Raw genomic sequence first — 18433 nt, 5'->3', positions numbered from 1 at the left:
GCATGCAGGTGCTCCCCCAAAAACAGCCACATCCCCTAAGGGGAATATATTTTACAGTGCTCACAGATATAGGGGCTATTCTCACGATCTGCAAAAATTGGGCTAGGACAGCCTAGCCCGATTTTTGCAGATTGTAAGAACCACCGGGCTCACTCGTAAGAACCAGATCGTAAGAACCACCATAACACACTCAAGAACCCCTGCCCTCAAACCAGGTTTGTGGAGCAAACACTCCACAAACCTGGTTTCAATGATCGTGAGTAGCTGCGGCGCAGCTTTGCGTTGCACCTACTCACAAGGAGACCCCTGGAAGGGGGCAAAAAGCCGTCTCCCAGCTCCAGGGGTCTCACCAGCATGCCCTGCGTGCTCGTGCAGGGCATGCTGGGCCCCCGCTCCCCCCAGCCCCTGCCAGCTCCATCACGGAGCCGGCAATCATGTGGGTGGCTGATCCGGCTGCCCAGGGCTCCCTGCTCACCCTGCAAAACTGAGTCTCACGGATCGTGAGACCTGGCTCATAGTCTCCTGTTCAAATGCATACCAGGGCAGACACTGCTTAGCAAAGGGGACCATTCATGCTTGCAACCACAAGGCCAGCTCTCCTTCTCTGGCCTGAAGTGAGCTTGTATTCTGAAACAGGGAATGGGAGGGGAGGTCCAAGAGACTTTGATGCTGAAGGTAGACAATTTGACCTCCCCATTGGTCAGTGAGTGCTGAGCATTCTCAGGCTGGGATGCTGGGGTAGTGGTTGTGACACACAAGCTCTCTCAGATTATGCCACCAAGTCAGGCACTTGTGGCTGGCGCATTCCTAGCTTCACTTGGGGGAGCAAGAAGGACGGGATGTACCTATTGGGGCAAGGAGGAAGAAATGAACAGTGTACCCTCGCAGGGTAAAGATTGTGATCCGTCCAGGGACATTTTGTGTATGGGGCAGTATAGAAACATGATAGATAGATAGATAGATAGATAGATAGATAGATAGATAGATAGATAGATGAAATGAAGAACAGGAGTGGAGGGAAGGGAAGGAGTGGAGCCCATGGCAGTGGGGATCTAGCATCTGCCCCCTCGTGCCCATCTTTGTACCTGTTTCCATGGTGACTGCCTCAATCTTCCTCATGGAAGGGCCACCATTGGGGCTGAACTATTCCTGAAATTGGTTTTGCCTATGCAGGGAACATTTTTTTAAAGGAAAAAAAAAAAGGTATGGCTTAGTGTTCAACACGTGATTCTCCCCATCTCCACTCTGAAGTGGCAGAGCCTTTTTCTGAAGGAGCTTATAAAAGTATAGGACTTTGTCACTCTAAACATAAAAGCCCAACACAGACATTATGCCATATGAGAGTACAGATGTCTGTACACTCGTGCGTGTGTTTGTGAGAATGGCTGTACCTGTGTTCATTTAAAAAGTGAACCCGGATACACGCATGGTACAGATAGGAAGCATACTTCTGTACCTGTGTTCAACATAACATGTGAATGACACCACCTGTATACAGATCTGTACCTGTGTACACTAGTCACTCATTGCACAAGTGTTGAACATACATGTGAATGGGCTTAGTCATGCACATTGGTCCTAAACTTGCCTCCTCTCAGATACGCTGTAGTCATAAAAGACAGCTCAGTCTGTGGCAGCTCAGCCTGTAGTTTGCACACAAAAGATCCTAGCTTCAAACCCTGGAATCTTCAGTTAGAAAGGATCAGGTGACAGGCAAATGGAAAAATCTCTGCCAGTAAGCTGTGCCATGGCCAACCGGAATAGACGGAACTGGGTGAGATGAACCAACCAATGGTCTGATTCAGTATAAGGCAGCCTCTTATGTAACAATTGCACTTCTTATTGAGCATCTAGACATGGTTGTGGAAATAAGCTCACGTACTGCCAGTAGCTATTCATTTGGGGGCTTCTTTTGTCTGTATGCAGCACTCCTTACCAGACAGAGCGATGCACGTGCAAGGGAACAGATCACATCTATTTTTACCCACACGCTTCCATTTAGACTGCCAGTGAAAAGAAGCCACAAGCAAATCTGTCTGCTTTTGGCTGGTGTGCAGTTACAAAGCCAAGCACCTGCGGAACAGGCAATAGCAGCTGGATATGTTTCGCAAGCTAGATCCATCTGTAGTAAAGGCCACATGCCAATGGATCTGGGGTGGGTGGACTGGCAACTTCAAGCCATTAGAGAAAGTCCCTGGCATAATTAACAAGACTTTCCCCCTCCCCTCTCGCATGCATGCTCATTTTGGTCTCTTCCCACTCATTCACATGTGCAGGTGTTTGGGGGAGAGATAACACTGTGCAATTGCTCCTAAAATATGTGCTAGCCACTCTTTCTGTTGCTTTGCTTTGTGGTAGCTTGGCACCATGCCAATCCTAAGGGTAGATACAGTATGCACCATCTTCAGCTGATTTATTCCCAAGGAACCCTGTGTAGTCTTATACGGTGGAGTTGCCAACCAACTAGAAGGATGGAAAACAGGCTGGTCAGGTAGTTTTTCGTTTGCTTTCAGGCTTGTGGTGAGGAAAGCAAAGGCAAAGTGGCAAATGCGGTTCATTGTTGTTAAGTGTAAAGTGATGCACATTGCGATGAAAAACTCCAACTTCAAGTATATGCTGATGGGATCTGAGCTGTCGGTGACTGACCAGTAGAGGGATCTTGGCGTCATGGTGGACAGCTCACTGGAAGTGTCGACTCAATGTGCGGCAGCTGTGAAAAAGACCAATTCCATGCTAGGGATCATTTGGAAGGGAGTTGAAAATAAAACAGCGAATATTATAATGCCCTTATACAAAACTATGGTGCAGCCACACCTGGAGTACTGCATACAGTTCTGGTCACCACATCTAAAAAAGGATATTGTAGAACTGGAAAAGTTGCAGAAGAGGGCAAACAAGATGATCAGGGGCCTAGAGCACCTTTCTTATGAGGCAAGGCTACAACACCTGGGGCTTTTTAGTTTAGAAAAAAGACGACTGCGGGGAGACATGATAGAGGTCTATAAAATCATGGATGGTATGGAGAAAGTGGACAGAGAGAAATTCTTCTCCCTCTCACATAAGACTAGAACCAGGGGTCATCCCATGAAATTGATTGCCAGGAAATTTAGGGCCAAGAAACGGAAGTACTTTTTCACACATCACATAATCAACTTGTGGAATTCTCTGCAACAAGATGTGGTGACAGCCAACAACCTGGATGGCTTTAAGAAGGGTTTGGATAACTTCATGGAGGAGAGGTCTATCAACGGCTACTAGTCAGAGGGCTCTAGGCCACCTCCAGCCTCAAAGGCAGGATGCCTCTGAGTACCAGTTGCAGGGGCATAACAGCAGGAGAGGAGGCATGCCCTCAACTCCTGCTGTACGCTCCCAGCAGCATCTGGTGGGCCACTGTGTGAAAGAGAATGCTGGAGTAGATGGGCCTTGGGCCAGATCCAGCTGGGCTGTTCTTATGTTCTTATGTAAAGTCTAAGATGCCAAGTCTACTCCAAGACATATGATGCAGCGATCCTGAAGAAGCTTAGTAGCTCCATGTCTAGTTGGGGACAACCTGGGAACTAGGACTGATGCCCTGATCCAGTTGATTTTGCAGGATATGATGTCTCTCTCATTTGGGGCAATATTATTTATTATTGCTGTTTCCTGATTAACATTGTAAAACAAGAATTTTTGGTAAGAACAGATCTACCTGCTTTCCTTTAACTATAAACAAATGATAAGTACCATCTTCACAAGTTAATCGACTTCCACCTGAAAGTTTCATGGGTCCACCATCTTGAACTGGGGTGGATGACAACATTGAAAACTATACCGTTGAGGTGACCCTATGTTACCCTACAACTGTAGCAAATTTGGTTCAAGTTGGTTATGTGGTCCACAGGTTAGCCCATTGCACCTCAAACATTCACACATCCACCATCTTGAATTGGGGTGGATGCCATCATCATAAAATATGCCATAGTGGGCTCATGTACTTGTGTCCCTGTGTGTCACTACAATTGCATCAAATTTGGTCCAAATTGGTCCAGGCGTTGCAAAATTGATAGAGATGTGCAAATGTGTGTGCATGCGTGTGCACACACACAGAGAGGCAGAGCTGGATGATCACTTAACCTTACATTCCTTAAGGAAAGTAGGCTAAAAGGTTGAATTTGTTTACCTGATCTTTCCTGTGGGTGGAGCTTATTGCTTGTACAAAGGACTGCCATATCTAGAAGACTAGTAGAATTTCCCAGAGTTCATAGTTACATGCTGCAGCTGCAAACATACACCTTTTAAAAACCCTATCCTCTGTTACTATTTTTATTTCAATTAATCTTCTAGCTCTCCAGTTGATGGATTGTTCTGTTTCAGGCTTTTCTGTTGACTGCCATGTGTGAGAGCTTTCCATGCTCACCTGTTCCTTGTCCAAGTTAAATGTTTGGAACCCTTCCATTCAGTCAAGTCATCATTCCACACTTGTTTCAGCATCACCCATTGCTTTTGACTTGCCTTTAAATTCAGCTCTATTTATCTAATATAGCTTTCCATTATATTTCTTCTTCTTTTTTTGCTCATTTTATCTCCCAGTTCCTTTCTCATTTTTAGTGCCATGCATTTCCCTTTTAGATTAATTCATCATATATTTCATTTTAAAGCCAATTCCTTCAAACAACAACAAAAAATATTGCTCACTGTCCAATCCAGTTTATTTCTTTTCTCTAAAGGCTGCATCCAACTGTACAATTTTCACTCATGCAGCACAACTACAAATTACTCCCATGATGAAAAGTATAACATCAGAAAAACTGACTGTGTCCTCTCATGCTACTTTTGTATTTATTATTTCCCATATTTATATTCCACCTTTCCTTCCAGGAGATCAGGGGATGGCATACATGATTGGGGCTGCAACAGTGATCTTCATGATTTTTCGAGCAGGACCCACTTTAACAAAAAAAACCCTTCAATGTGAGATCCATTTCCCACGGTGCTGAACTTCACACAGTACTGCACTTTTCTTAGTGCTGAGAGGGTCTTTAAGAAATATGAAGCCCCTCTCACATTAAAATAAAATAAAATAAAATAAAATAAAATAAGTAGCTAGCATTAGGAGGAAAGCACTGGAAAAGGAAACAGTTCCCTGGACTTTTTGATTGTCATTAACGCAATCAAAGAGCCCTTTCTCATGAGCAGAGAGAAAGCGCAAAAGGGTTAGCAGGGAGGAAGCCATAAAAGCTTTCCTCCCTGTAAACAATCCAGGGCTTTCTCTTCAGCAGGCAGAGCCCACTCAGATAATTACCAGCGGCTGTCAGTTGCTTGGGGGGACGGAGTGCTGGGATGCATTGCCCCACATTGTCCCACCCCCCAGAGTGCACATAATGCACCGTGTGAGTGTGTGGTGCATTATGGGGATCTCCCTCCCCTCCCCAGAGCTGGCTGGGATCCCTGCTGCCTGCCAGCTGTGCTTGCAAGCTTCCTTACCCTGATTTTGCCTGTGTGTGTGAACAGCTTAAAAAACTGTGTTCTACCCGAGTTTGGTTGCTATGTGTGCTCCCAATTTTCAATTGTGTATGGAAGCAAAGTAAGAGGAGAACCTGAGTAGGAGTGAATGTGTGGAAGCAAGGTAGGAGGGAAACCTGGGTAGCCTTTCCTCCTACCTTGATTCCACAAAATCACTTCTACCCAGTTTTTCTTCCTCATTCGCTTCCACACAACCGAAAATTGGGAGCACACACAGCTCCCAAACCTGGATAGAACACAGTTGTTGACTGTATGAACTACCTCAGTGTATGCCTTCCATTATGGTTCAAGGGCTCAAAAGGGCTCTGTTTCCCTTCAAGGAGCCTCCCAGCATTGGACAAAGTACAGCACTGCACAGTGAGAATGGTAATCTTCGCTGTGGGACTGTGCAGAGTACTCAGTTTTTGCCACAGACTTATACAGGACAAATGAGCTGCACTTAGGGTTGATGGAAGCCATCACTGGGCATTACAATGAAGAACACTGGGCTAAAGATAGTGGGCTCCTGCCCATAATCATAAATGGAGGTAAAATGGAGGTATTCTTCGCAACCGTCGCCATCTTAGGAGGGGCAGGAGATGCCTGTGATGGCCTCGCTGCCCTGCTGGTCAGGTTGCTAGCCAGCTCGCCAATCCACCTAATCTCCTTAGAGGTTGGTGGGGCGTTGGCAATAGGGAGCCTCCCAAAGCACTCTTCACAGCCACTTGAAGCTGATTCCCCCCTGATGTGGGGTAGGTTCCCATCCCATGCATTCCAGATGACCCAACCCCCCAGTTGGTCTTCCCTGCCCAACCTCCACATGATCAGGCTGCCACCACCTTATCCACACTCTGAGGGAGTAATCAAACCCAGGCTAGGTCCTCCAGTATCCCACAATGCACTATGCGAGCAGCAGAGAAGCCGCCCTCAGATCTGCAGCAGCTCTGTTCTTCCTGGCTCGACCAGCCACAGACCTCTTTGATAAAGATGGCCATCAGCAGCCAGAGCTGTCTTTATTGTTTAATACTTATGCATATGACCAAACCCAAAGGTAGGAGAAGAACTGTTTTTCTCCTACATCTGTTTGGACTGGGGTAACAAAGCCAGGTTTTGTGAGCCCAGACAGCCAAAAAAGGCTGGGTCTGCTCTGTCTTATACAGCCCTAGTATCTTGCAAACTACACATTATGCTTATTAACCCTGTGAGGTAGGTTAGAATAGGCCCATATACTGTGCAATGAGCTGCCGATCCAAGTGAGAGGCATACGCGCTCCTTCTGAGTCACTACACTATGCCCATGATGCTTCCGAAGGTGGAGCTGCTACAAGGCAACAAAGGAGTGCATCATCACAGTTACAATGGTATTCCCGTCATGCCCAATGGGAATAGCATAATAAATGTGATGATGCACTCCTTAGTAGCCATGGAGTAGCCCCATTTTGGGAAGCAGCATGGGCAGGGTGTTGAATGGCTTGGAAACAGCACGCTCACTTCCCATTTGGATTAGTGCTCTGGGACTCTGGAAGACACCTAGAGGTTATTCACACAATCAAAAGGAAAGAAAGAAAGAAAGAAAGAAAGAAAGAAAGAAAGAAAGAAAGAAAGAAAGAAAGAAAGAAAGAAAGAAAGAAAGGAAGGTGTTCTATCTGGGTTTGGGAGCTGTCTGTGCTCCCAATTCTTGGTTGTGTGGAAGCAAGGTAAGAGGAAAACCTGAGTAGAAGTGACTGGGGATATTCACACGGACGTGCAGGCAAAACCAGGCTAAGAAGGCCCAGCCCAGTTTTGCTGACACGTATGAACCACTGGGAAGCGCACGGCTCCCGCCAGCAGCACAGTGACAAACCTGCTTAGGGAGCCAGCCACTGAGCCCTTTGGGTATTAGGGCACCCAGAAACAGAGCTAATTGATCATGTGTCGGTGCCGAGCAACTCTGCACAGCACCTACAAGGAAGTAGCTTCCCAACTAGTGTCTGGAAGCTCCGACGGGACATTTCTGTGGTCAGCATGATGTTGCTAACCATGCACATGGCCTCTGTGCATGTGCGGAGGCCAGATGGGTGTATTGACACCACGCCTCTATTGCACAGAGCCTGCTGGAGGGAGCGCCCCCACAGCAGGAAGGTGCCTGGAGTGGTGGTAATGCTGGTAAGGAAGTGCATATTTCCTTTTAAAGGTGCCACTCCCTGCCCCCTCTGGCACCACCCTCATCTGCCCTCAAATTGCCAGGCTGGTTTGTGGGTGGCCCAAACTGAGCTGAATCGGTTTGCAGAATCATCAGTGGGTCCGAATTCAGACCGATCCGCAGACTGTGGTCTGCACACACTTCTAGACCAAAGCATGTTCTTAGGTTGGTGCATGAAGCCTAATTTGTTTTTGTTTTTTAATCTACTACTTATGTAACACTTAAGATGAGCACCTTACTTTGCAATTTCTACACGTTTTAGAGCATGAGAGAAAACTGTAAACAACTCTCATTTTAAACTGAAGGGTATTTGATGTTTTCATCAACCTTTAGGTATCTGCTGGACAAAGCTACTTACTCATTCCATCCTATACTGCCTGCATGTGTTGCTGAGATCTAAAAAACAACTCATTTTCTATTTGGTATTTTCCAGTGAGCATACAGAAATGCCCAAGCAGAAGACAACAGGGACATGCCCAGAATGGATTTGCATTCTGTTCCAAGCTCAGAACAAAACCAAAAATCCCCAATACATTCTGTCAAACAACTGGTTGAGGTGGTTGTTCCAATGGAACAACCCCATTCTGACTCAGACTGTTCAAAGCACCATTTTGGACTCCAAAATGGTGCTCTTCTGACCTCTGCGCATGCACAACAGCCATTTGCATTCTCGTGCTGACCACAGAAATGGCTACTCGTGTGTGTGCAGAGGCCCAAAGAGAGCCATTTTGGAGTCCAAAATAGTGCTTGGAACGTTTTGAGTGTTCCAAGTTGGAATTTGGTCATTTTGTTCTGAGCTCAGAACAGGACCTTCTTTTGAAGGGTGTTCTGTTCTAAGCTCAGAACACTCAAAATGATTGGTTTGTGGTCAGAACATTCCAACCACAAACTGTTCTGCACATCCCTAAAAGACAAGCACTTGTGAATTCCTCTCTAATTTATTCCAGCGTTTCAACAGCTAAAGTGTGAGACACTATTAATAGAATAAATGCACAAATGGTGTAGGTGGTTCTTTCGGTTCAGGAGTACTGTGGTTAATTTCTTCAATTTATAAAGTATTTAAAGTCTCAGTTATACAGAGCAATGGTAGAAGTATGTAGGCAGAAAGCAGTTATCTCCACACCTCTCAATCTCCCAAATTAAATCTATTCTTGCTTCATGCCTAATCATTTTCAGGGCAGCTCATCACCCATCTCTCTCTATTACTGACTGTATTTTTTTTTTTTTAAAAAAAATTAAATTCAAAAATAGATATGTATATTTCAATGGAGTCCTGGATTGATCTGATTTTATTATCTCAGCTTGCAAGAGCATCAGGGGTTAAGCTGGTGCTGACACAAAGGGATGTGACTGATCATCTATCAGAGATTGTTTAGAAAGCAATTCACATGGATTTTTATCTAGGGTTGCAAGGAACCATTTGAAATTAAACATCCAAAGTGATATTTCTGAAATATTAAACCTTCTCCTACTCACTAATTATATAGCTGTACATGTTCTAGACACCTTTGGATAGAATTCTAGGTGTGATTAAATAATACTGATATGGACATAGCTGTTAATATATTTGTTTAAAATCAGGAAAAATAAGGAAGGTTTTAAGAAGTAAATGCCAGATATTCAGAGGACAGAATGATAGTTTCCCCCTATCAGACAGCTATTAAGACTGCTTTCTCTCTGTATTTCATTTTGGTGCCTGTTGGGGCCTTTGGTTTTGTCTGGGAGATTAAGAGTTAATGTATTTGTTTAAAATACACAAAATGTACGTGACCTTTCTCCCTTGCCCAACCCTTTATTTTATATTGCTGCCACCACCAAATTCTGTCTTGATTTGGGTTTCTGTCTTTTACTATGGTACTGAGGCGCTTCACACAACCCGTGTGAAGTGCCAGATGTGGTTTGGCAAGGAGAGCGGGCTTAGCCTTAACCAACGAGTCACTCATTGAGTCACTCAATGAGTCACTTAGCCAATGAGTCACTCATAGCCAGATCGGCAGCCCAGATGAGTGGCAGCTCCAGTTGGGTGATCCCGCACCCGGCCGTGTCTCTGTCAGGGAGCTCCAGGGGCTGGGGGAAGCCGTGCAGCCATGCAGCCCCCCAGCCCCCAAACCCCAGGAAAGTACTGCGCAAGTGTGTGGTACCTTTTTGGGACCCCCTTCCCTCTCCCCCATCCCCCCCCAAGTGTGTCAGCTGTGGCTGCAGGCAGCCGTGGCTGACACATGATCAAAAGGACAAGGTTAACAGAGCATTTGTTCCATTAACCTCATTTAGGGGTAGGGGTTTCTAGGTGGGCTAGCCACCAATCACTGAAAAACAGGCTGAGCCGGTTCTGATGATCACCTTTCTGACGATCACTGAAAACCAGGCTGGGCTCTTCTAGCCCAGTTTCCAGTGATTGTCAAAATACCTTCATTGGGTCTTAAGGTATCCTGAGGAGGAGAAATACAGACTCAATTGAAACTGATGTAAAATTCTAAACTTTATTTTCTTTTCAACAAGCTTCTGTGATTCTCCTAGGTAAGCTCACATGTGTAATGGTTGCTAAAACAAAGGAACAGATTAACTGCTTTACAGATAGATTGAATTCAGGTAACAGGAAACTGGAGATCCCTTTACCTCTGGTTTCCTTTACCACACATCCAAATTTGGTCAAATTGAGTTTCCAGTGGAGAGGGACCACCACAAACTCAATTTACGCAGTGCCAGCATTACATCTGAACACTGGCACACAGTTATGGCCCCTGGAACTAGAGCAGAGGGAGGAGGTTCCTCCCTCACTCTGGCCCAATTGGCAGTGGGGGCTCGCCTTCTGACAAGAAGGAAGCTTGCACAGACAGCTACCCCGCTTCTCTGCAGTCTCGCTGACTATGAAGAGGCAGCTCTCCCTAATGTCCAAATGGGGATGGGAGAGCGGAGGAGGGGGCGTGGAACTGCGGGTTCCTCGAACCTACAGTTTCGCATTACATCTGAACGGTGCCATAGTAAAACAATTGCCAGACCTTTGGTTATAATAGACTCTCAGGTTATTTATAGGTTTTATTGTTTTATTTCTCTAACAGAGGTTTTCCTTTCAAGATTCTGAGGTGACTGATATGGAATAGTCAGCTTACTCTGAGGCTATTCACACGATCATAGAAAATTGGGCTGGCCTCCACTAGCCTGATTTTCGACAGTCGTGAGAACCACCAGGCTCAGCTATGAGCCCGGTGGTTCTTGAGCGGTTAACCCGCTCAACTAGCCCACCCCTTAAACTGGGTTTGCGAAGGGAGCACTCCACAAACCCAAGGTTTTTTTAATCATGAGTAGCCACACCACGGCTCCGTGCCGTGGTTACTCACAAGTAGACCCCTGGTGGGAGGCTTAAAAGCAGCCTCCTGGCTTGGGGGTCTCCCCTGTATGCTCTGCGTGCTCCCCAGTATGCCCTGAGTGCCCAAATTCCCCAGCCCCTGCCGGCTCTGTCACGGAGCCAGCAGTTGTGGGGGTGGCTGATCCGGCTGCCCAGGGCTCCCGCCCTGCTCATGTGCGGGGAGAGTGGGCTTAGCCCGCTCTCCCTGCTCACTCTAACAAACTGGGTCTCACTGATCGTGAGACCTGGCTCCTTGACTTTTAACACTTTGCTGGAATACAACCTCCCTGGCTATATAACCTGTATAATATAAGTGTATACTTACAGCATAAATGTCTTAGTCACACTTGATTGACAGAGGTTTTCCCTAGTGTGTAAGAATCTACCCACCTAACCTCCCACTCCTACCCTCAGCCCCCTCTCACCCCCTGGAGAACCTTTATCTGGCTCATCCCAGCCAGATCTCATCTTTTCAGTTAACTGTCATCTCTCTTAATAGCCTCCTGTCCCCTCCATTCTAAAGCCCCTCCCTCAGGAATCCTTTAAGAGGAGGTGCCTAGATCTAAATTATTTTTGACTGACATCTTCCACTGGCCCATCACCGCAGTGTCAAGTAAAAGTGAGAATATATCGCAGAAAAAGAGGCTTGGATCTTACAGGCAAAAGAAGTTGATAACTTTGAAAAAGAGTTCCTCCTCCACCTCTAATCATAATATAATTACAATGGTTGACAGCTATTTGTTATATCTGCAAATCACCACACCATGATTATTATTTTTCTCAAAATGACATTTGTGTCCCTCATATAAATAGAAAGCCTGCCATTTGACTTCAATAGGAAGAACCAGCTCTTGATGTTTGAAAAAGCCTATAATTAAGCCTCCTCATGAAGATATTATGTTGAACTGAGAGACCATTTATCAGCAGATGTTAAGGATAAGCTGTACCCTCCTGTCAACTCAGGAACATTTCCTTTTTCTATGAGATACCAAGGCCACTTACATGGAGGTGAGACATATGGGAAAGGTGAGCCTGTGGGGAAGAAACGGCTTTTGGTGGGACAAAGTACCAGATAATTTGTTACTGTTGCTTGGTTGGATGATGATGATGAGCCTAGACATTTCAGACTTGCTAACAGTTGGGTGAGGGAAACTGATCCTCCCTATATTGAACAGATACTGAATGGGTCCCTTGTCCTCTGGAGTATGCAGATCTACCAGAGTGGGCTTAGCCCTTGGTGGAGGGTTTTGGGAAGGGTTTGGATCTGTTTGTCCAGAGAGGGGCTATACACAAAGCCAGCCATGGCACTTACAGGTTAGGTTGGGGGATCAGAAAAAGAGTGGTGCAGCTCATTCCCACTCACCTCATCTGCCTCAAACTGCCTCACCTCTCCCACTATGATGTTAACCCTGGAACTGTCGTAAATCTCTTAGCTCGGCTAACCCAACAGGATTTACAACCCCCTTCAGCACTCCTCCTGTGAGATAACAGAAAGCAGCAGTGAAACTGCAAGAAGGAAAAGAAAAGACTCACATAGAAAATGGTAAATGAATTAATTCCCCTGAACTGAACTAGGTACCCCCCTCTAACAATAACTGAGTAATAAGTGAAAAGAAAACACAAAGCAAGGAATGAAACAAGCGAAGAACACCAGAACAAGGAATTGACGGAACAAAGCAGGAAAGCATAAACAAGGCAAACTGGAACTCGGAAAAGTCTGGAATTTAAATAGCACACTGCCTGCGGCCAATGAAAGTTGCAAACAGCATCTGAGCAATTGAGAGACTGCTAAATATATATGTCTCAAGAGAACCAGCAGCCAAACAGGCTTCCCTGAGTCAGCACTTCGGCTTCCTCTCTTGTGATCTCCTGTGCCTGTATGACTCCCACTGAGCTTGCCTCTTGAGATGCCTTCTCAAGACAGGTGAAATCCCAGCCTCCTCCCCATCAGAAATCATGTCTGGCAGCTGTTGCGAATCCTCAGCTCCAGAGTCTGGTCTCCCTTCCAAATCCTGTTGCTGTGCCTCTGAGCCATCACTAGCAGGCGAATCCTCCTGCTCTGACTCTTCTGAGTCAGATGTCTGAGCCATGACAGGAACATGGGCTCGTCATTTGTCCAGTTCCCCAAAACAGGCAAATGACCAGCCTGCATACCTGGGGTTAACATCATAGTGGGGGAGGTGAAGTGAGGCAGCCGGGGTGGGGAGCAGAGAGTAGGGATGTGCACGAAACATTTCAGTGCCTTATTAGAGAGGCACCAAAACGATTCAGGTTGCCGCAGCCTACATTTTCTGGTGGTGAGTGGAGAGCAGTAGCTTTAAGGAGAGCTGGGGAAGAGAGCTGGTCTAAGAGAGAAGAGCTGGTCTAAGGGAGGAGAGCTGGTCTTGTGGTAGCAAGCATGACTTGTCCCCTTAGCTAAGCAGGGTCCGCCCTGGTTGCATTTGAATGGGAGACTCCATGCGAGCACTATGAGATCTTCCCCTTAGGGGATGGAGCCGCTCTGGAAAGAGCAGAAGGTTCCAAATCCCCCCCCCCCGGCTTCTCCAAGATAGGGCTGAGAGAGTTTCCTGCCTGCAACCTTGGAGAAGCCACGGCCAGTATGTGAAGACAATACTGAGTTAGATAGACCAATGGTCTGACTCAGTATATGGCAGCTTCCTATGTTCCTATGAGCAGGTACACAGGCCCTTATCTGCTCCTCTTCCACCCCACTGCCGTTCTGCTCATGGAGTGTCAAGGTCTGGCCGACTGCCAGGGAAGATCACGAGACAAAGCAAAGCTGCTGAAACTGGATACGGCTCGGGAAGTTCGTCTTGACCGGACTTGGCTGCACGCTGTCGACACCAGGGATGACGAATGTTGCTTTTCAGCAGTGAGTAGAAGACTGGTGACGTGATTTATAGTGCAAGCCGAGAGCTCCCAGCTGGCAGGAATTCAAGGCTGCAATAGGCGTTTGCTTCTCCTAATAGTCTCCAATTGATCCCTGTGTCTCGTGACACGTCGCTGTTGCTGAGTCAGCGGGGGCTGGTTGCATAGTTCTTCTTCAGATTGGTCTTTCACGATTTCTGCTGTCTCAGGTTGTTGTGCCTGTTCTGAATCATTAGCCACAGCTATTTCATGAACACTGACAGCCGGGCTCTGCTCCTCAGACACTCCTGCATCGCCTGGAAAGTTGACAGCTTCCCCTTCCTCCTCGCTGTCCGAGATCGAGGGCATGACATGGAGCTGTGCTTCTCAAAAGGCTACACACAGCTCCTTGCCCGTTCCCAGAAGCCTGCATGAGGCGTCAGCATGCAAATGACACCCATTCATGCACAGATGCCATGTGTGTGCCGACACCTCATGCAGTCTGTTGGGAACAGGGAAGCAGCCCCCACAGCCTTTTGAGCAGCCTTTTGCCATGACCAAAACGGTGGTGAGGCAGCGGTGGAGCAGGTAAGGCTCTGCATACCTGCTCCTTAAAGCTACCACTCTCCACCCCTCACCAGTTCAAACCATTTTGTGCACATCCTTAGCAGAGAGTGGGTGTGGTTCATTTTGCATTCCCCCACTCTACCTGTACAGGCTGCTACTGTACCATTATTATAATGGCTACTGTGCCATTATTTATATGATCATGGTTTGATCAGTCACACCAATTTAAACTGCATAAAGACATAGGTCTAATATTGAGGGACTGACTAGTGTCATTTAATTCTTCTTCTTCTTCTTCTTCATCATCATCATCCAACATTCAAGACAACCCTTTGGTGATGGAAGGAGGGCTGCGGATTGACAAGCAACCTCCAGTGTCCCTACACTGGGCATGGAGGGAGAAGGGGACCCATTTTCACATCTCTCTCCTCCCCCTCAAAGCCCTTTTCACCCCCCCCCAATGATTTTATTCCTTTTTTTTTCATGTTATAACAAAATAATTAAACCAAAATATGGGAATATGAGAAAAGGACCCAAAAACAAACAGAAAGCGGGGAAGGGGAGCATGAAAGGGTTAATACAGTTGTTGATTTGAAATAAACAGAGGAAATTATGCAAATAATCAGGGGAGTAGTTAGGGGAGAGGGGGCTCATGTTTGCCCCTCTCCCTGGTGGCCCTCAGAGCAGGAGAGATAATGAAGAAAACAGGAAGTGGGGGAGCTGGGGAGCCCTCAGGAGCTTCTTTGAACCCATCCACTCAATTATAGCTACACCCATGCAAATAACACTAAATAGTCCTTCCAAATCCTGGTATGGGAGTCCTCTTTTAGCATACAATGGTAAGGTCAGTTCAAAAGTTGTCAGATCTGAGAGGTCTTCTATCCATTGATAAACTGAAGGGCTAACCTTTCCAACACTGTAAAATAATACACTTGGTGACAAGTTGTGCTTAAATTGAGGCTTATCCAGCAAAAATTGATATTCTGTACCTATTGGACACCTGAACTCTTATTCCATAAACATATCACTACTTCTCCCTTTTGTTGGCACTGTAGTGTTGCTGAGGGCTCCCTAATTCTTATGATGTGGAGTTGCAATGTAATAGCTCCCTAGATGCGATTGACTGCATCAACGTAGTTTTGAATTCCAATCTTAAATTTTGTGACAGAACAATCCTTCTTGGTTATTTAACACATCTGGAACCTTTCCTGGGATTACAGATTAAGGCCTCTTTCAGTTTTTAGCCTACTTTGCTTAAGGAAAGTAAGCTTATGAGATCACCCAGCATTCTGTGTGTGTGTGTGTGTGTGTGTGTGTGTGTGTGTGTGTGTGTGTGTGTTTGTCCATGTGTGTGTGTTTGTGTTTGTCTGTGTGTCCCCCACACCCATTAACTTCACAATGCCTGGACCAATTTGAACCAAATTGGGAAGAGTTGTACTAGGGACACATAGGGACACTTCAATGGAATAATTTGTGATGATGTCATCCACCATGATTCAGAATGGTTGGACATGCAAATGTTTGAAGTGCAAATGGGCGAACTTGTGGATTGCATAGCTGATTTGAACCAAATTTGGTACAGCTGTAATGAGTGACACATAGGGACTCCTCAACAACATAGTCTGTGATGATCTCGGTCATCCACCCTGAATCCAGATGGTGGATGCATGGTTTGAGGTGCAAGTAGGCTAACTTGTGAATTGCCTAGCTGATTTTAACCCAATTTGCTATAGATACAATTTTGCTAGAGACACATAAACATGGATCAAGGGTATAGTTTGTTCCTTAGCCTGGTTTTTGGTGCACATGTAAATAGCTTCCCTGTATCATTAGCATCACAATCCAGTCCCTTCTGGATTCTCAGCACACTGCTGGTCTTCATTCTCTAACCCTATGGGAGGTCTCAAGGGGTGGTCTGAGCATGGCATTCATTTTTTAAAATCCTCTAGTGGTTCTTTATTCCAAAGGTGGAAGAATGTTGAAAGTTCCTATAAAAACAGAGAGTGGTAGAAGCTGCAACATATCTAAGCACATCTTTATTGAAGACTAAAGAAAAATCTGGGACTAGTAGGGGGACCAGAGGCAAAAGAAGGCTTGGCAACTGTATCTTTACTAGTTGTATAGAATGTGTGTGTGTGCATGTGTGTGCAGAAGTGCCCTTTTTCAATCCTGAGTTATAAGGCAGAACTGACCAAATTCCACTTTTATACAGCTGTTAAAAATATAGGAAACTGGTCCTTAGGTAGGACTCTTCAGATGAGAAAGAAACGATTTAGTGATAGAAGAACACATGGTATCCACATAAAAGATGTCATGTTCATTTGCCAGCACCATAATGAAAGGTAATAGGGTGGGGATTTGAACTTACATCTCCTTCATTCATCCACTATATTGTGATTATCTCAGATCAACTGAGACCATTCATTCGAATTCTCTGCATTGTGACTAAAAGTCCTGAGATTAGTTGAAATATGGAGCGGGCTCATGGAGGTAAAAATTGGATACAACCAAATATGTCTTCTGTGAGAGGCAGGCCATCCAACTTTTTGAAAATACATCCACTTAATTTGGACTGATTCCCTGCTCCCGCCAAAGCCTTCTTGCCCCCATCCTACACTGTTCTGAAAGGTCTCTCAACTCTCAAGAGCGGGTTTAGGAAGGCACAGAGGGCTGTAGTGGGAAAGAGGGTAGGAGAAAGCTCCATCCTATTCACATTGCTTTGGACGCAATCAAATTCCATCACTTGTCTGTGTTGTGTCATAACCTACACAGAAATCGGAAATGATATGATACCCTACAATGACAATTTCACTGTTTGAATACACTGCAGAATGGCTCATGCAATGTGACTATACATTGGTATGCAACCAGGGGCCAACTTGTCTACAGTCCACTGCAGAGTGCATGTGTCAGATATGCACTGGCATCTAGTCACTATATTGTAGCCACTAGATTTGCAGTTGTGCAAACACAGTCTTTCCTGCAACCAACACACACAATAATGTACAAAAATAGACTACAACAAATGGATCTAACCAGGAGTCACATTGCCAGAGTCAATCATTGCTGGTCAGTACCTGCTCTATAGTGGTATATATTATTATTATTATTTTACTCTCAGCTTTCCACCTTTTGATCTTCTAATAGTTTTATTCTAAAACATTTCATCCTTTTGCAATGTCTTGAAAGGTCAACTAATTTATTAATTAGAGAGGCAAATCTTTCTATATTGTACAAATTGTACATTTCCCATCCTATCCATGTCTTCACTTATCATTTCTGATAATGGACATGACCCAGAGCTCTGGACTTGTCCTCTTTTGTGAAGGGATATGCTCTGTCTGCATATATGGGGTGTTTTCTTGCTCATAGAAGGGGGCTGGCAGTGGTAGGGAGCTACTTCACTTTTAGAGCTCTATCTGCACATCAGCTCCAGACAATTCTGGATGAATCTGGAAATCCTTTCCAGTCCAGCTTCCAGCCTAGGTACAGGCTGGAAATTGCCTTGGTTGCCTGGCAGATGACCTGTGCTGGACTGTGACCCTGTTGATGCTCTTGGACCTCTCAGTGGCTTTCAATACCATTGTGTCCTTCTGGGTTGCCTCTCTGGGTTGTGACATGGGGGCACTGTGATAAGTACTCTGGTCCTACATAGAGGGTTGTCCCGCAGAAGGAGGTGCCGGGGGATGCCTGCTCTGTCATTGGCCTATGGGGCCCTGTGGGCTCTATTCTATTCTACCCCCATGCTGTTTAATATACACATGAAACCACTGGAAAAGGTCATTTGTGACTCTCAGATGAACCAGTGAAACCTGAAGACAGACCCCTCCTGATGATCTCAATGAACAGTGGCAATCTTGTAGAGAAAGGTGTTCCCTCAGGTAAACCAGACCTAAGCTTTTCAGGGCTTTAGATAATAAGCAGCACTTTAAGAACATAAGAACAGCCCTACTGGATCAGGCCCATGGCCCATCTAATTCAGCATCCTGTTTCACACAGTGGCCCACCAGA

This window comes from Hemicordylus capensis, chromosome 3, assembly GCF_027244095.1.
Source record: "Hemicordylus capensis ecotype Gifberg chromosome 3, rHemCap1.1.pri, whole genome shotgun sequence".
Lineage (NCBI taxonomy): Eukaryota > Metazoa > Chordata > Lepidosauria > Squamata > Cordylidae > Hemicordylus > Hemicordylus capensis.
Note: the sequence above shows the minus strand (reverse complement) of the source record.